Raw genomic sequence first — 20942 nt, forward strand, 5'->3', positions numbered from 1 at the left:
TTTTTCCGTGAGCGGGAATTGAAAAACCGGAGTGGACCATGAGCAAAGTGATTACAGAATGCTTAGAGTGGAGAGAGGAACGTGCTTTTGCTCCACTCCAGGCTTTATCACATCCCTCCTCAGCAGGGTGAATACGCATCATCTTTCCTTAATTTAAGACCTATTCAAACTAAAATTAAGACATTTATCACACTGTTTGCGAAATGAAAGCCTATTTACGGCCTTAAAATTATGAAAAGTTAATTTAAGACATAAGGACAAACGGGAACCCTGCAATTGACGGATATCCGTCATAGACTCGCTGCAATTAACGGAAATCCGTCGTAGCGACGGAGAACTTTAATCCCTGTTACTTGCAAGTAGGTTTGTGCGATATTACGATTTTTGATTGTGGAATATTAAAATGTCTCCAGAATCTGCTTTTGAAGAAATATCATAGTATCTTGCTACAGTGCATTAGTTTCAGTTCTGGCGCCTTCATCCCAACATACTGTACAAGTATGTAGATAGTTCACCCAAAAATTGAAATTGTCATTATTATTTGGCAGGAAAAATATAATATGGAAGTTACTGGGGGACCAGCAACTGTTTGGTTACACACATTCTTCAAAATAATTTATTTCCAACAGAAGAAATAAACTTATTCAGGTTTAAAACAACTTGAGAGAGTAAATGATGACAAATAAAACAAATTTTTTTGGGGGAACTATTCCTTTAATGGAAATAAAACAACAAAACAAAAAGAGGAAATCACTCACTGCTCTTGACTGATAAATCTAATAGTAGCTTTAATAAGAATCAATGTATAATTTAACAGTGAAGTCTATGTAGTGTTTTATTTTCATATTTGTTCATTTAATTTCTTTCTTGAATGCTACTGCTGAAAAAATAAAAGCACTTTTTATTTCATTTGTATACTAAGTTAAAAGCACGTGTAATGTGTATCTTTGTTCATATTTTTAAAATAATGACAAGATTTTTTAAATGTCTGACATTCTTTTTATTTTATATTTTGTTACCCAAGGCTTTGTTTTTAAAATAGGGGCATTAGTTTGGCTGTAATGCTCAGTCACTTGCAAAATAGTAAAACCAACATGAAAAAGAATCGTGATATATTTTTGCCATATCGCCCACCCCTACTTGCAAGGGTACATACACTCACCTAAAGGATTATTAGGAACACCATACTAATGCTGTGTTTGACCCCCTTTCGCCTTCAGAACTGCCTTAATTCTACGTGGCATTGATTCAACAAGGTGCTGAAAGCATTCTTTAGAAATGTTGGCCCATATTGATAGGATAGCATCTTGCAGTTGATGGAGATTTGTGGGATGCATTATCCTGCTGGAAGTAGCCATCAGAGGATGGGTACATGGTGGCCATAAAGGGATGGACATGGTCAGAAACAATGCTCAGGTAGGCCGTGGCATTTAAACGATGCCCAATTGGCACTAAGGGGCCTAAAGTGTGCCAAGAAAACATCCCCCACATCATTACACCAACAGAAATCGAGACTCATCAGACCAGGCAACATTTTTCCAGTCTTCAACTGTCCAATTTTGGTGAGCTCTTGCAAATTGTAGCCTCTTTTTCCTATTTGTAGTGGAGATGAGTGGTACCCGGTGGGGTCTTCTGCTGTTGTAGCCCATCCGCCTCAAGGTTGTGCGTGTTGTGGCTTCACAAATGCTTTACTGCATACCTCGGTTGTAACGAGTGGTTATTTCAGTCAAAGTTGCTCTTCTATCAGCTTGAATCAGTCGGCCCATTCTCCTCTGACCTCTGGCATCAACAAGGCATTTTAGCCCACAGGACTGCCGCATACTGGATGTTTTTCCCTTTTCACACCATGCTTTGTAAACCCTAGAAATGGTTGTGCGTGAAAATCCCAGTAACTGAGCAGATTGTGAAATACTCAGACCGGCCCGTCTGGCACCAACAACCATGCCACACTCAAAATTGCTTAAATCACCTTTCTTTCCCATTCTGACATTCAGTTTGGAGTTCAGGAGATTGTCTTGACCAGGACCACACCCCTAAATGCATTGAAGCAACTGCCATGTGATTGGTTGATTAGATAATTGCATTAATGAGAAATTGAACAGGTGTTCCTAATAATCCTTTAGGTGAGTATGTGATCTATATGATCATCTGCTCATGTTCACTGTTATATGTAGGCAAAACCACACATGCATTGCGCACAGGAATCATTGAACACACAAGTGCCACTCAAAGACGGGATGATACATCCCCAATCTATCTGAACTGAAATTTGAAAAACGGTGATATAACAAATCTATTTTATTTATTATCATTGGTACAATTATTAAAATGGCAGAATTTGTTAAAAGGGATAAAACTGTACGTTGAAAATGTTGTTTTTGTTACACGGGCGCCGCCATGTTGGATTTCAACATTCGGCTACGTCACTGGCATGGTAGGCTACTCCGTTGCCAACCAACACCAGCAGAGCAGCCATAGCATGTAAATAGTCTGAGGCTAGCTGACATGGCTGGGGAAACAGAAACCAACAGGTCTAGGGGGGTTCATACTGTATTGCCCCTGGCTGTAGTAATGCATTGTATAGGGCTAAGGCAGCTGGGGTTACGATACATTTTCACAGGCTACCTTTGACAAGGAAACCAGCCCTCAAGTCATGGCTAGGTGCCTTAAAACTGTCTAGCCCTCCGACAGCCCCTGGATTTCGAGTCTGTAGTGAGCATTTTTTAGTGACAGACTATTTAGTAGGCCTGTCGCGATAGTCAATAAATAAATTAATCGCACGACAAAAAAAATTAGCTCGATAATTTTTCCGGCCGCGATAATTTCCATTTGCATGCTTGTTTGTTTTCCTCGTCTCTCTCTCTGTCTCTCTCTCTCTCTCTAGCAAAGAGACTGGATGACAACTCTCGGTTCCTTAGCGTAGGAGGAGTGAACTAGAGCTTATTCTGCCCGAGCGATATTTCCCGACACTATCCTTGAGACGTGCACTCCCAACGCAATAGAGTGCTGCGCGGCACTACATCTGATGGCCGAGACACCGAGTGCGAGCGGTTATGCACTCACTCTGTGTGTGCGGGTTGTAAATAAAACGATTTGCGGGACTCCCGCGAACTAGAAATATCTATGAATAAAACATAAAAACTAATAGATTTTTATTCATCTGTTGCAGAAAAGCAACAAGAACAACTAAAACAAAATAAAAACGATTTACAGGCCAGAGTTTCTATTCATAACATTCTATTCATAACAACGCTATAACATCGCGTTGAGTGATGTAGCCAATCACAGTTATATGTGTTGCTTCTGATTGGCCATTGCGTTCAAGAAAGCATTTAAGATAGACTCCCTTTTTGGTATTTATTCAAGTGCATTTTTTGTAACAGAGACTGTTCTCTGCAACAGATTGACTCCGGTGCAGTGTCCGTGCTCCGGCAGCTCACACACCCACACCAGTCACTTCGCCCCAAACGATCCTGTGCTGTATGTGGAGCCTGAAACTGATCCTCCATGTGGTGGTGGTAGTCAGAAACTACTGGACTGTCCCTCACAGGTTCAAATGCGTAACCCATGCCGTTAAAAGTGCTCATTTTCGTCTGTGTATTAGGACCTGCAGCTGTTGCCTATGCACCTTTGCGTGTCCTACCATGCCAGTGACGTCATCGAAACTGCCAGCGTAACAAGCGCAGTTTTTGTGTTGCTTAAAAAAAAAAGCTATATTGATATTTTTTATTAAAATTTTTAGTGTAATTTACTTTTAATTGACATAAACAACACGTTATCAACGTCGATTTTTTTCAGTTCAGTTCATCTTTAAGTGTGCCAAACATTCTGTGTCTGACATGAAGTTCCCGGGCATCGAGAGGACTTTACCTCATAAAAGAGCCGGAGATAGAGATAAGAAATCGTTGCAAAAGGAGGCCTTCAGATCTTTGAACTCAAGTCTTTATTCCCTGATGGTGTGAATGAAGAACTAGAACTTTCCTGTTTTTTGTCAAGTTTATTCTCTGTGTATTTGTCTTTCATGCATTGTTATTTATACTCTTTGTTGTAGTTCCTATAATTGAATACCTGTAATATTTTGTCATGCATGGCAATTATCAGACTCTCTTGGAGCTTCAGCTTTTCTTTTTTACAATACTTTGGTATGTCCATTATAATGAACAAAAAAGATTATTTTTTATCATAAAATGTTTTATTTCTATTGTACACTAAGCATTTTGTTATATCCCTGAGGCACATCACTGAATTTGTACTTAGAATATATTTAACAAAATGTTTAGTGTACAAAAATAGGGAAGACAATTAAAAATTAAAGTATTTCTTGCTGATTACCACCAGACATGTAAAGGACTAACACAAAAATAAAATAAAAAAGGTATTTAATGCCGTAGGTAGAAAATGAATTATATGTAGTTAAAAAAAAAATACAAGTTGAAATATTACCGAATCCCAGAAATAACCCTATTGGTTTCTTTAAATTTTCATTACACTTTGTGTTTGTGTTGCATTTACACAGTTTTGAACAGCTGATTCGAATCAATCATTTGACTCGGCGTTTTAAAAGCTCAGTTTCTCAATCATTACTCGCCAGTGACCGAATTCGTGTTTATCATAAACCGATTCACGATCAAATAAGAGAAACGAGACGCACCTTTTGTGTTACTCGTGTGTTGATGCGCTTTAAATAAATGTCAGATAAAGCATTACTATGTTTCATTCAATAATAAAAAATAATCAATCTTAAAAGTCGATCGAACGGTTTATATCGGTTTAAACACTAAATGCTTTAAACACAAACCTTTTTCAGTCGAATCACAACAGATGCAGGAGCGCGGCGTAGCCTTATGACGTCACACCACCACACCAAAATAAAAGTCCTGTTCTCACACTGCTTTGTCTAAAATCGCAGGAGTGCATAGCAATTTACATAGAATATATAAAAATAATAAAAGAGATGACAGAAATTGTCTAAAAGGAAAGGTATAAATTCCAGATATAAATAAGACTAAATAATAATAGTCATGTTAAAAAGAATTTGCACATTTATAAAGCAGATTTCTTGTGCCAGTATTGAACAAGTATTTTCACATTTTAAAACACGTAGACAACGTTCATTTGAGTCTAAAAATACCTGAAAACAGGTATGAAATGTCTAAAAATTGTCCATTATTTTTTTTTTATTATACCTTCATAATCTTTCAACAATTATTGACATTTGGGTCGTTTTAAATTTTAATTTTAATTTTAAAGCCATAAACTGATAGATGATAAAAAAAGGGTTGAAGCAAAACCCTCCTAAGTCTATCTACACTCTCAAACAGGGCCGTAGCTAGAGGATTCGGGGCCCCCTGAAAAAGTATTGATGTGGGCCCCCACCACCCTCCACCAATATCATATACTGTACAATAGATGAACATGGAGGCCCACATATAACAGAAGATGGTGATGTTGTTTTAAAACCTTTATTTTAAAAGTTAAATGTTTATATAAAAATTACAACTAATAAAAACTAACAAAAAGCAAGAAATTGTTAAATAACAATAAAACCAATTTTTAAAAATTAATACCCCCCCCCCATCAGTCTGTTATAATTCATAAATCAAAAAGTAAACATTTAGAAATTGACAAGAATGCAGTCTCATTAAAAAAATAAAACCATTTATTGCCTTATTTTTTAATAAAGATAATATGGAACTGGTAATATTATTAAATAAAGCGAATATATTTATTCATCCAAGAGCAGTGTGTTGTATTCGTGTTTTCTCGATGTTTTAAATATCATCAGCCGGCAGGTCAGATGCATAATGCAATGCGTCGTGACTCGTGTAATTTTTTTAAAACTCTAGTTACAATAGTGTAAAAAGACAGGAATTTAGACCACGTAATCATTCGGTCGATTGTGGCGCGCACCGATAATAAAAAATTACTGTACACGGCAGACTGTAGACGGAAGTTTTCTAATTCCCAGCGAAATAACAATATATAACCGGTCTTTAAGAACGTCTTGATCGACTGGGATACAACCACTCTCCTTGTCTCCCTCTCCGTCTTTTCCTGGCATTTCTGGTACCTGATTTATGTTTTCTTTTCCACGACATTTTTCAGTCAGTCAGTCAGTCAGTCTCCTGCTCTTCCACCAAGTTCATCATTAACTTCAGGCTGCCGCCTCAACTCTGATTGGTTCTGTTCACGAGCTGGGGTGGGACTTACAATTTTATTGGGTCACTGACTCTGACTGAATAATTAATAAATACTTTAGGTCGGACTAAACCATTTTTATGGAGGTAAGAGAAGCAGATATTTGGAAAAATATTTACCCAAATTGCACGTTTTTGTGGTTTTTATTTAAATCTCAGGCATACAACTAATATAAATATTAGAATTATTCATACTACAGGGGCCTAAATAGTATAACTACTGGATTTTGTGGGGCCCCCTGGGCAGCGGGGGCCCCTATAATTGTCACCACCTTTCACCCCACTAGCGACGGCCCTGCTCTCAAACATTATATATTTGTATATATTTTAATATTTTGTATTACACTTCAAATGTCTAACAAAACAAGGTCCCGCTTTACTTAGTTTAAATACAGAATGTTCCCTTAATAGAGATTCTGAAGCATGAAACATAAATCACACAAGCAAACTTAATACACATCATGACACACAATACCATTAATCAGTTATATTTCAGCATTAACATACATTGATAAACATGGTGAACATAATTAACCATTTATAAATTAATTTGTAGCTGAAATGTTGTGTACCAAAGTATTTATTGTAATGTACTTTAAATAGCGTTAAACAAAATGCAACATTCTGCTGTTATAAATATATTATAACAGCAGTAAATAAATAAAAATAAATACATATTTATTTAAATAAATAAATAAATGTATAAATACCAGCAGTAACGTTTTACACAATTTTTTCATTTTGGAAATAGTCATGTCCCAATGGTGATCCAGGTTCCTTACCAGTACCCGAATTAATGTACACAATATACTAACTCACGAAATAAAAATCTTATTACATGAAAGACTACTGAAACTGGACAATATGATATTAAAATCATTAATTAAAGCATTAAAAGTGTTTTTTTTTTTCTTGGGTCAAAAATGGTCTTCGTTGGTGGCGGACAAACACGGTCATTTTACTTAAAATGTTACATTTAATTTACAGACTGATGAACTTTATTTGCTGATTTCTAAAAGTGGGGACTTGAATATATAGAGAAAACCTACTCTTAACCTTTTCACAGGCATTTTATTTTTATAGTTAGACAGATATCTGTATCATTATAGGATTGTCTAGCAAAATGTCGATTATCACAGATGTTCTGTATCGTGATATTATCGGTATCCTGAGCCAGGTATCGCATCATATTGTGAGGTATGTAAAGTGCACGATAAATAAAGTTATTGTCTCCCATAAGAATCGACTCTGAACCACCTAAACGATTCGTCTGTAATTTCAATCTCACTGCGTTACAGTTCTCATCACTAGAAAATATATTTGCATAATGCCCACCTATGTTGTACGTTGTACGCCTGTGACTCGGTGTGGTTGCAAAAAAAAGTGAAATAATAACTGCAATGTATATTTCCTGAATTAAATGTGAGTGGTGCAACTCAGCACTCGGTTAACATGGTTTTAGCGAGATGCAAAGACAATTAGCATGCTAGCTAGCATGATTAGCATGTTGCTAGTATGTTTTCTAGCAAGATGCTAACATGATTATAATTTTTGTTAACATAATTAGCATTTTGCTAACATGATGCTAACACGATTTACCACGTTGCTAGCATGGTTTACCATGATTAACCATGTTCTAGTATGATTTACCACGATTTACAACGTTCTAGTATGATTAACTATGATTCACCATGTTCTAGCACGATTTACCATGATATACCACGTTCTAGTATGATTTGCCATGTTTCTAGCATGATTTGCCATGATTTACCACATTCTAGTGTAACAATCGGCAGAGTTACAAGGGTAAAATTGGGGTCAGATTAAACTGTGTGAGGTTGAGAGTGTTTTAAAAAGATGAGACGAACAACAGAAATAGAATCCAATAAATTAGAGTAAAGTGTATTAACAATATTCACAAGGAACCTAAAACAAGCCTGTGACTTGGTGTGGTTGCAAAAAAAGTGAAATAATAACTACAATGTATATTTCCTGAATTAAATGTGAGTGGTGCAACTCAGCACTCGGTTAACATAGTTTTAGTGAGATGCAAAGACAATTAGCATGCTAGCTTGCATGATTAGCATGTTGCTAGTATGTTTTTAGCAACATACATGCAACATTTAGCATGTTCCACGGAAGTGATGATCCAAATAGTGATTGCTCACATAACAGCCAGACCCATAATCATTGAAAGACATACACACATAATACAGATAAGAGGAATAAAATGGACTAAAAAGACTAAGACAACAAGTAAACCTATTAAAACTCTAATATACATAAAATCATCATAATATATAGAGTGGTTAAAATATGTGTCATGTGTGACAGTATCCGCGTTTCCATTTCCCTTCAAATTGCGCAAATTGAAATTGCGAATTGAAAATACGCACAACGGAAACACGTCAAGAACAGAATGGAAGATATCCCTCTTTGGATTTGGGTTGCTAGGGTGCTCGGCAATGGTTACTAGGGCGCGCCCAGGAAGTGCTGAAGGTGACTCACGATTTGCTGTTTGCTGCCCCGAGTCAAACGAGACCACCCTAATGTTTCTGACAATTCTATCCAAAGATATCCCTCTGATCTTTCACTGGAAGTCTATGGAACTTGTTGCTATGGTGCTCTAAATGGTTGCTAGGGTGTGGCTTGATAGCTTCACAATGATCCTGAGAGACTGATTGGTCATCTGAGTAAAATCAGCCCGCCCCCTTGTCTCTATGACACTGTGATCCAGAGTTCTTTTCAATACAAAATCCCTATGCAATTTACCATAGTAAGAAAAACAGTGCGTTTCATGGGCCGTCCTACACAATAGTATGTCAATGGGGCAACTTTGGGTGACTCTTGGCCCCCAGGGGTGCAACTTTTAGTTGGCTTCCTCCAACAATGCTCAATTATTATAGAAACAACTTATTTTATGCTTTGGCGCCAGTGGGTGCTAAAGTGAGCACCCACTAGCATCAAACGTTTCTTCATTCTTTTAATATTTTTAACTTACCTTATCAACTGCAGCCATGTCCTCCTCTCTTTCTCGTCACAGGGAGAAAATGACAGTTGAATGTCCTTTTTTTTTTTTTTACTCTGATCTATTCAAACAATCTGGGACACAGCACTGCAGCATTGTTACAAAGCGCCCCCTGAAGATCTGCTTTGGGTAGCGTGACTGAGGAAATATAGGAGGTATATGAGGAAAATAAATGATGGCTCTATACCCACAACAGCACTGTCGTGCAAGGCAGAGGTGGGAGTAAGTCACTAAATGCAAGTCTCAAGTCAAGTCCAAGTCTTAACATTGCAAGTCAAAGTCAAGTCAAGTCAAGTCATTCTGTTGTAAGGGTCAAGTCAAGTCATACTCTTTGTCAAGTCAAGTCGCAACTTAGTCATCAAGTCATACCAAGTCGCACACAGGCTAGTTTTACAAATGTTTTAACTCAGACTTTTATTATTTATTTAGACACAGAGGCCTGATGGGTTACAAAAATGAATAAATTAACTTGTGTGTAATAAATAAAATATCATTAAGAAGCACTTTAAATGCTCTAAAATAAAAATAAATTAAATGAACACAAGTAAACAAGAATTAATATAACTTTTCCCATCTTGTAAAAAAAAAACTAAAAAGATATTGCATTCTAAATTCGTACTGTATGCCAAAGTTTGTATGTTCTTACTCTAAATAATCCAGGTGATTTGATCCCATAACATAAAATATTATATGGAAATTTTAAGAAAACAAATCTAATCATTTAAATGATTTAAACCCGACTATTTATTAATACGTGGGCGTTATAACTGACGTTCTCAACTACTTTCGATGTTACTTTCTCCCGCCCGCAACATTTATGTTTTGTCCCGCTCCCACCCACAAAATATAGACTTTTTTTCTGTACCTCCAAATACTTTCAAGTTAGCCTACGTGTCGCCACCATACACATCAGTTTAAATGCTCCTGATAAATTATTTGTTATTAAAGCATTAACACACAAACCACACTGTTATAATATAAAAGCAAGCAGCTCCTGCGTGCATGGTTTGGCATGACTGCGCGCAAAGTGCTCTTCCTTAATAATTCCTAAAAAGCTGACATCAGTTCATCGCGATCTCACACATCTCTGTTAAGGTTTAATTTATTGTCAGCACCGAAGATATATACAAAAAAAACTCCACGAGCAGAGGTGGGTAGAGTAGCCAAAATCTGTACTAAAGTAAAAGTACATGTACTTTACAAAAGTAAAAGTAACAATCGTAATAGTTACTTGAGTAAGAGTAAGAAAGTATTCGATGAAAAAAATACTCAAGAAAAAATACTCAAAAAACTACTCAAGTAGTTAGTTACTAGTTACTTTTGATCTAATTGATAAGAAGCAAAAAATCTCAGTCCTGTGATGGGTACATTAACATCACATTTGCATGTCACATTGTGTCATTTGCAATAAAATCTTAAACAAACCCAGATGTTTTTCTAACAGTTAACTCTGTCTTTATTTTCACATTCACAACACACACTTGTCAGCATCTGCCTTTAAACAATCTAACAGAGAACAAAAGAGAAGGTGTGTGTTTGTTATTATTTTTGTGTATGAACTTGTTTATCTGTATTTGCGTTTCAGAATGCAAATGTTTATTTGGTCAAGTTCTTTCTTGAACAACCAATTTTACTGAATTTTACTGTTGAACTTCAACAGTGATTGGCTTTCAAGAAATTTACAATGCAGTCTCAATCTTTTAGCTGTGGGCAGGAGTCCCGCATGACTAAAAAGTCTCTCGCAGGCTGCAGATGCTGGGATGGCTGTGTTTACTTTTAGAGACAACTCCTTGAGTCATGAAAAGGACTGTAACAGATCCATACCTCCAGCGGATGGACATGAAAGGTAACTCTCCAGCTCTCCTGTTTTTGAGTGTCCCGTTTTCATGGATCCGAAGAAGTCCTCCTCATCTCTAGTCCTGTGCCAAGACAGATTTATACGCTTTACCAGCATAATCCTACATTTTACAATATATTTCCTATATTTTCACATTATTCACATTACCAGTCCAGAACTTATTACTTATTAATAAGTAATAAGGTGGCAGTGGCTCAGTGGTTCATGTAGGTTGTCTACAAACCAAAAGGTTGGTGGTTCAATCCCCGGTTCCACCTGACCAAGTGTCGAGGTGTCCATGAGCAAGACACCTAACCCCAGCTGCTCCCGACGAGCTGGATAGCTGTTGTATGGCTGACACCGCCGTCGGTGTATGAATGAGTGTGTGAACGGGTGAATGTGAGGCAAATGTAAAGCGTATTGGTGGCCATTGGGTCTGTGAAAGCGCTATATAAATGCAGTCCAATTACCATTAAACTGTAACTCACCACTACTAATAAAACAAACTGAGGGTAGGTCTTCTCTCGAGGTCAAATAAATAACATTTAGATTGACACATGAATTAAAAAATGCATCCTGTTGTCAAGATGCTCTGGTCTGTTGTCCAGGCAGTTCTGAATTTTGGAGGCAGTATGGCTGCAGCAATAAGCTCTGGCTCCTTTATGACCTCTCCAAAGTGTTTAAGGATTCCTCCATGTAGGGCCTTAAGGAGGGGTTGACAGGCTTTACAGGTCGACTCCAGCCTCTTTTCCAGCAGTTGATGAAGTGTTGGCAGCAGAAAACCCATATGAACTGATGATTCCCCTTGGAGTAGTTTGAGGGCCATTGCAAGTTTAAAATACCAGAAAGCTCTTGGTGCTCCATCTCCGATTCACTTTCGTCTGATTCATCATCAAGTATGAAGTCTCCCTCCTCCTGTGCATCATCTTCTTTCGCCTCCCCATATATTCAAAAGGCCTTCAGAAAGTTTGAGCCACTATCTGTAGTCGTCCTTGTAATTTTCCTTCTGATTTTGTACTCTTCATGTATTTCCTCTAAAGCTGCAGCAATTACATCGAATGTGTGTGATCCTGTCATCCGTCTGCAAGCCAAGAATGCTGAACATCTCTCGAAAATCATGTTTTCAGATGTACTATCTGTCCAGTGGCAGGTCACCCCCAAGTAACTGCGCTGCCTGGCTGACCAGCAGTCTGCAGTTGTAGCAACGTACTCAGCATTGTTTAGTTTTACAAATACTGTAAGTTCAGGACCTTTCACTCCAAGTCCATAGTTCTAACTCGGTACCTGTAATATTTCCATCTGGCCAAACGCGTCTGATCCAGGCAGCAAGGAGGCAGCAGCCTTCATTTTTCTGAAGGAGTCACTCTGAAAACGGTTGTTAAGTTCCATCAGCTGTCAAGCTGGGGGTTTTTAGTAAAGAAATTAAGAAGGGAGCTCTGCGACATATTGCAATCTTTTCCAAATTTTATCACACATCCCCATTGTTATTGTGGCTACAGTGGATTATTTTGTAATAAATCCATTTTTGCTACTTTGAAACCGCAGCATGCCAGCTTCTAATAAAAAGACCATTATCGTTGATTGGTTTCGATGCTAATATTGTTATCGTTGTACTTATCTTTAGAGTTATCGTTCTTGGTGTGAACGGGCCTTAAGACTTGGATTTATGCATTTCTATGGCAACACTATCAACTGCATAATGAATCTGTAGCAGTCAGGTGGTACAAGAAGGAGCTCTTTAAGTTGTTTACGTTCATTATTATTGTAATGTCGTGCTTTGAGAGATGAGGTAATTTATAGGTAATTAGGGCCAAACCCTCTTTTGGCGTTAAAAAAAGCTGACATAGTTATATGACATAGGCTAGTGATGTATGTCTCGACACCGTTCTTGTCTTGGTCTCGATACCCTCTGGTCTTGGTAGTGTCTTGGTCTCGGTTTAGGCGGTCTTGACTACAAGTCTAACATAGGCTGACCTTATTACATATGGATTTGAAGGAGTTTTCCATTCAGAAGCAAAAATTTATGGGAGGAGATTATATAAATTAATCATACAAGGTGATTTATTAAGGTTTACCGCCCCAAAAAACATGTCTTAAACCAGATGGTAATTTGCGGTGCTCTTGATAGATTGTGTTGGTCATCATGTAAAGCAGTGGTTCCCAAACTTTTAACAGGCATGTACCCCCTGAGACATTATAGATCTTCCGGAGTACCCCCAACACCACCAATTGTTAACAACAAGTTTTTATTTATTTATTAATATTTATTTGTATCTGTTTTGTCGAGAATAGTGAATAGAATCAGAAACATATGATACAAATCTCATCAAAAGTTTATATATCCATACTCCCTTAATAAAGCTTCAGACATTAGAAAAATATCAGTCTACACATGCGTTTTATATTTAATATGAGGGAAATACACATGTGACGTGACACAAAAAATCTTTAACTTTTAGGTGGCAAAATATTTTTTAGTAATTCTATGAACTACACTGCGCAAAACAAAAGTAATAGGCTACTACCCACTGGATGAAGAAGGGTCGGCCTCCACAGAACATAAAATATTATTTTTATTTGATTTTTCGTGTTTGCATTTGAGGAAAAAAACAATGTTACGGACGTGACAGTTCTCCGTTACGGACATGACCGCTCTGAAAGCGACTTTAAAACTTTCACAGAGACCTCAAACAGAAAGCACAAAGCCTTTCTTTAAAGTGAATTTCGTTTTTTATTAATTGTATCTTAATTTTAATCAATGTTTCATCAACCAATTGCCTGGATTTAATAAATAAGAAATAAATACAGTAGAAAATAGATCATCATGACACGGAGGCGCCGGCACGTGAACTGGACTCTCGTCTAATAAATTAACCAAAACTCAGCGTATAGCCTATAGGCTGCTTGCCTCACAGACCTGATAAATATATAGAAAGCTTGAAATGTCTACTTTTTAACAGAACAATTCAAAACGAAAGAAATCAGACTCTCTGCTTATGTAATCCGTATGAAATGTGCATTTCTCTCTGGCGCGTCTACTGCGAAGATCGCGAGTCAACATTCCCAACTACATCTTTGCAGCCGACACTGACATACACTTGTTTATTAATAAACAATCAAAATGTCTCCTTGCTATATTTGACATATTCATTATCATTATGCTAGTTCTTTGTGGCTGTCACGATTAGCCACGCACTTCCTGGTTTTACTTGAACTACATTTCCCATCATACACCTCCCTGGACTGATTACAACAAACACCATACACCTGCACTGCACTGATTGCACACACATAAAAGCCACTTCCACACACCACTTCTCTGCGAAGTATTGCATTGACCCGGCTTTCAATTGTCCTGATCTCTGTTCTTGTCTGCCTGTTTCCTGTGTTACTTACCTCTGCCTGGATACCGACTCCCGTCTGCTCGCCGCCTGCCTCGACCATCGCCTGCTGACTATCCCTAGATTTCCTCTGATACTGCTGTTTGCCTGTGATATTGATCTTTGCCTGTTCGACTCTGCTTTCTAATAAACACGCTGCATTTGGATCCCCCAGACTCACGTGATTCATAACAGTGGCAGCTTTTAGATACTTTACTGGCAGCGCCACCCTTGCATGTTACATGAACGCGTCACCACTGCATCAGCACCGAAAACATGATTTTTTTCAAATCTAAAATCAAAAATCGTGATACGAACCGAATTATAGGTTTGGTCTATCGTTACAGCCCTAGTAAGATGAGAAAGCAGGAGTTTAGTTGTTTGTCATGGTTGTAAAAAAAAACAATGGCTATCTGAACATCTTTGCCAAGCGCAAACCAGAACAGAAGTAATCAATAAATTATCGGGGAGGGTCATGCCTTTTTTCACAATCATTTTGGAGGGTCATAGAAAAAATCTGGCGCAGACTCTACCACTACAGGACATGAAATATTTTTCTGGCCTAGGGCCCAGAACATTCCTGGGTGGCTCACCTGGCCTGGTTATGTAATTGGTCTTCTCCGCTGGGTTATTCACCATCAGCTCCACATCAATCTCAGGGATGGTCTTCCCTTCCACCAGAGCATCAACCATCAGCTCCACCACCACCTCAGAAACGGTAACGCTTATGGAGACTGCACAAGGCAGCACCTGAGGGAGCGTGTGGCAAGAGGGGAGCCACCAAAGAAGCAGCACACAAAAGAAGATTTTATTTTAAACTGAAGATGAAATTCTTGCCTTACTAGTGGAACAGCATGGAATAGCTCTGAGCAAACACACTCTTGAAAGGATTTAAAGCAAGAACAAGCTTTGGCTCAGAAAGATTAAAAAAAGATAGCCAAGCACCTGCGGCGTCCAACATCCCAATCAGAGAGGATCCCAACAGTGACAGAGATGCTGCCTCTTCAACTACAACTTTGAACGAAGACGTCAACCAATGGCGAGCACTTTTCAATAACAGGTTGTGATGAAAGAATTCATTTAACTAAGAGGGGAATATGTGATGTTCTTACATTAATGCACCACTAGGTGGCACTCAAGCTTCTTGAGTTAGAATTATATGTGAAGTAAGAGGAGAAGAGTGAGAGAGAATACTGAGCATGTGCTTGCATGTTATCCTGCTTGTGCATAAGAGTTATTAAAAGATTCCCAAAAGGAACATACTTGCTTGTGCTTCTTCTCATGAAGACATAACACAGGTCATTGTAAATTTTGTTAATAACATGTCAGGGCTAGTGCTGCACGATTAATCATATCGTCAAGCCTATGTGATTATATGATGCAAAATGCTGCGATTTTATGAAATAAATAAATGCATGTGTGGACATGACAACCAATTCTCTCTGAGAGCTGTTTGCCCATTTTCTACACAGCTAATTAAAAAGACCAGTCAGTTTCAGTTTAGGCAGTGGCGCGTATGGTCACGTCATGACTTTTTTCCGGTGTGCAGCGCGGAGAACAGGTGAAGATGAAAATCCTACCTCTGTTATATGTAGGGATGTCCCGATCCGATCACGCGATCGGAAATCGGGCCCGACCACGTGGTTTCAGACTCGATCGGAATCGGACGTTACCTCCCGATCAGGACTCGGATATATGTAAATTAGGGGTGTAACGGTACATGTATTCGTAATTATTGAACCGTTTCGGTACGAGGCTTCCGGTTCGGTACGCATACCGAACGATTCCTAGGACCATTTTTCCTGCAGACAAAATCCGCGCTGGCGCGACCACCACAACGTTGCGCAACATCAAATGGCAAACGTAATGAAAGCGGAACGAAACTGCGCTTCTCATTATATTGTGCTTAACGGACCATTTATCAGTTCGGACCAGCAACATCTGTGCAGCGCGAGATCAAGCGACACTGTGCTAAGAGATCCAGGGAAGAAAACATTTGAATTCGCCACTGAAGTAATAACATCGCTGCGAGATCTAGTGAGAAGCATTCAAGTTTCTCCGTTATTAACCGTAGATCTCCATTAGATCAACAGCGCTGACGTGGGAACCAGGAGAAACATTGTGCCGTGAATGAACATGGATTTAATGTTGCACTTCAAAACTCAAATATTATATAAATATATATTTAAATGTTATTTTTAATGTGATTACCAAAACATTATTTGTTCATCCTTCAAAGATTACCCCCATTTATAAACCTGAAAGTTTCAAGATGTAGGAAAACTCAAACTTAAAAATAGTTTTTCTTTTAATAAATAGGAAATTTCTCTGGCATTTCTTTCTTTTTGCTGTATCGTATCGAACCCCTAATGTATATATATATATTCTCATTATTTTTTTATACACTTTTAAAACATTTTTATTTTTTGTTTACATATGTCTGCCGGGTATTTTAAGTTGAGGTGCTATTTGTTTTTATATTAGACTTTTTCCATATTTACTGTTGCACTAAAGTCCAAAAGTGAAGATTTTATGTTATTTATTACTTGATTGTTCAAGCTACCTCACAGAAGTGCTCTGTTTGTTAACATAGTTGTTGAATGTTAAAATAAGGTGAATTAAATAAAAAATAAGGAACATCCTGGATCTGTTTTTTCTCTCTTCTTTATTCTTTTTTTATGTATTATATAAGTATCGGATCGGGACTCGGTATCGGTAGATACTCAAAATCAAATGACTCGGACTCGAGGGCAAAAAAACCTGATCGGGACATCCCTAGTTATATGGCGATATTTTGGCTATAAGATACACTGAGAGCTGCCAGCTCTCACTCATTCAGCCTGAGACTCATGCAATTGACACTTTTCACACGCTCTCACGCCACACATCCATTTTCTCACGCAGGGAAAAATCGCGAAGCAAAGAGGACACTTGACACCGACAGACAAGACAGAGCAGGTTACTTTTGATATCCTTTTCTCAGCTCTCAGATTCTGTCAATTTTATTACGAAATTCAAATAGCGTTTTGGCGCTTGTAAATGTGACGTGACAGATCGTGGTCGTGAACCGAACATCTCTTAGCCTACTCTTTACTACTAGTTAATAGTAAATAAACACGAATGAACAATAGGTCTGTTGAAAGATACAGTACAACTTTCCGAAATGTTTATGCCTCATACATAATCGATCAATCAGTGTTTTGTTTTTTTTACCGCGGAAAGAGGTCAATAAAACAGCTGGAGAACAATGTGTCACATAACGTTACATTTACCTCAAGAAAGCCATTAGGTGAGATAAATTCTTCTTGAGAAAAATTAACATGTATCTACTGTTAGGCTACCTAATATTTATCCAAATGAATCGATATTGAATTAATATCTGAATCAAATCACAAGATTTGAATTAAAATCGTGAAATTTGTGTCAAGCAATAATAAAAAAGTAGCCAACAAGTCATATAAGTACCATGTAAACATTGTAACATGTTGTCACTAAACTTAACAAAATTCTGTTTATTTACCAAATGTTTTGACAATCACAATACACTTACACCAAAAATGATCCACAGACTGAGTTTAGACAAAGCATATGTTACATCCTGCTTAAATGTCTGGACAGAATGTTCAAAATATCTTATTTTTATGAGCATACAAATGTTCTTATGTATTGTTCTATTTATTTTATACTATTGTACTATTGAGACAATAACAAGTTTGCAGTAATGCAAAGATGTCATTATTTAATTTAGTAAAAAATATTATTTTAATTTGAAAACACTGTGCATTTAGTTGTTGTTGCTAGTTTGAGTTGAGAAATACACATTTCAGCATTATCACTAATCTGTGTGTGCATTTTCCTTGAGAACCAAGCAAGTTGACTCATGAAACCATTTGTTTATTATATCGCAATATGACATTTTCCCCAAATCGTGTAGCCCTAGTCAGGGCTTTAAATGACCATTTCCCCACCAATGTATGTCATGGGAGAAAAAATTAGTCACGCATAGGAGTTAGTAGTGGGAAGTTCGGATCATTTTACTGACTCGGATCTTTGAGTGTCGTTCAGCAAAATGAACGAATCTTTTTTCGAGTCATTTCGTTCATTTCGTTCATTTCACCAGAATATAATTAAATATCATGTTAAATAGCCCAAAACATCAAGTTAGTCTACTTACGAAAATGTTGATTCAATTTAAAATAAATAAATAAAATAAACTATAGGGTAATGCAGCCAAAGCCAATTTATAAGAAACCGAAATGTTAATTTATTAATTGGATCTTAAGTTCAAGCTATTGCAGTTAGTTCACCTCACCTCCTTTTTCTCCGCCTCTTGTGTCATCGGGTTCGAACTTCAAAACGTTACTTAGTTGTCGATGTCGACTCGTCAGTGTCTGTGTGTGTGGGCCGTGTGGTGTGACAAAGCAGCCAATGAGCCAATGCAATCAGAGAGTGATTCGTTCATTTTGTGTTGATCGCGCATGCGCGGCGCGCAACATCGCATAAGGTACATGAAGTCATAAATGATTAGTTCATCTTTCGCGAGTCTTCGGGTTCGGCCGGGTCCGAGTCTTTCGTTCTTCCTGTCAGTCCCATTAGAGACTATGCTGTCAGTACCGGAAAGAGAAATGATTAGTTCGTCTGGCTCGGGTTCGGCCGGGTCCGAGTCTTTCGTTCTTCCTGTCAGTCCCATAGAGACTATGCTGTCAGTACCGGAAAGAGAAATGATTAGTTCATCTCTTCGGTTTCGAGTCGTTCGTTCTTCAAGTCAGACTCACAACCCCATAGCACTATGCAGAGACAAAAATGATTAGTTCATCTTTCGAGTCTGAGTCCTTCGTTCTTTTGTCACGTGACAGCCCTATTAAATAGTACTTAACCTAGTTCATAATTCACATCCTTCTTACAAACAAGCTGTGGTTAGTTTTTTTTATTTTATTTTTACTTTTACAGTTACATGTTACGTTTCTGGTCTCAAATTGTATCTTTTTTCATATGTATTTGTGAATTTCTGTCATGAAGATTCTTTTCTATAACATTGAATGTAGTAATGTAGAATGTAGTATTCATGCATTTTTCCATTCACTATGTTTTTTAGTCCATAAAAAATCACCTAAAAAGTTTACGAGTTGTTTTGTGAAAAGTCACAGTATATAACTTAAATGTGCAGTTATTTAATAAAGCTATGAAACCTACACCTTTGTAACATAGCTTATTACAACACTGTACACACTATTGACTGGATGTTTATTGTTTGTTTATTTTTTTGCCAACAATGCTTTAAAACAAATTGGATAACTATCCAAAAAGGAATTAAATAAAAATAAATAAAAAATAAATTAAAATAAAAAGGACACTATAAAGCCACAGAGCATAACCATATAACTTAAATCACAATATAAAGCCTAACACAATATTGCACAACAAGCCAGGCTTTTCAAATAAATAAATAAAAAGAAATAATTTGAAAACACACTGTGGTGGCTATATATTTAGGGCCTGCTTTAAGGCATGTTTGCATTCAAAAAAACAAGCTCCCGGACCTTGGCTGGGCTGAGCCTGTTTCTTCTGTCTGAGATAATCTGCCCAGTCTTAGAAAATACTCTTTCAGATGGTACAGATGTGGCCACAATGCAAAGTCTAGCCTTCATGACCTCAGAAAGGCTTTTATAAACAGGTGAACATCTCTTCCACCATGCCAGAGGGTCCGATGTGCGGGGTAAGAGTGGCTCCGCAAGGTAGGCCCGCATCTCAACCATAGCATCTGATGTAGTTGAAGTGGTAGCAGAAGGCCTCAAGCTTGCTACCCTCTCATCAAAGTCTTCCCAAAACATGGCCCCTGCACTGGAAGTCACACCAGAATCTGGAGGATTCTCCTCTTCACTCTGAGTTGGGTTAATAGCTGCTGCAGCGGTTGTAACCCTTTTCACTGTGTCTTCGGCTGCCTGAAGGTTGACAAAGGCTTGCTTTTTGAACCTTGGATCCAAGCAAGTTGCATCAGCAAGTTTCTCAATGAGCTCCACTCTGCCAAACCTTTTAGTCAGTTCTGACATTAGGGTGTCCACCAGTTTTTTTACAGGTTCAAATCTGGATGGATTCCTTTGATTCCGGGCCACAATCCTCCGAAGACCTCTGGTCATCAAAATTATTTTGGAGGCAGTCACAAACCTACAAAAAATGTACAATTGTTTACATACTGTATATAACAAAGCCAAAATCAATATTACACATAGAAATACATGCATGATTAAGAAATATAGAGTTTAAAATGTTTTTTTTATATATATATATATATATATATATGAATGATAATCAAAAAATTTAAATATAAAAAATACTTACTTTTCTGCACTCACTTCTGTAGTGACCTCCTCAAATGGATGAATAATATCCACGATTTCTCTGCAGATTTCCCATTCATCAGGCGACAAGGTTGGCAGAGATGCATTAGTGAGAGCCAGGGTGGAGATGATTGGCTCTTTGATTTCAATAAATCTTTTTAA

The sequence above is a fragment of the Rhinichthys klamathensis genome, unplaced genomic scaffold (assembly GCF_029890125.1).
Source record: "Rhinichthys klamathensis goyatoka isolate OS25496 unplaced genomic scaffold, OSU_Roscu_1.1 h1tg000452l_1, whole genome shotgun sequence".
NCBI classification, from domain to species: domain Eukaryota; kingdom Metazoa; phylum Chordata; class Actinopteri; order Cypriniformes; family Leuciscidae; genus Rhinichthys; species Rhinichthys klamathensis.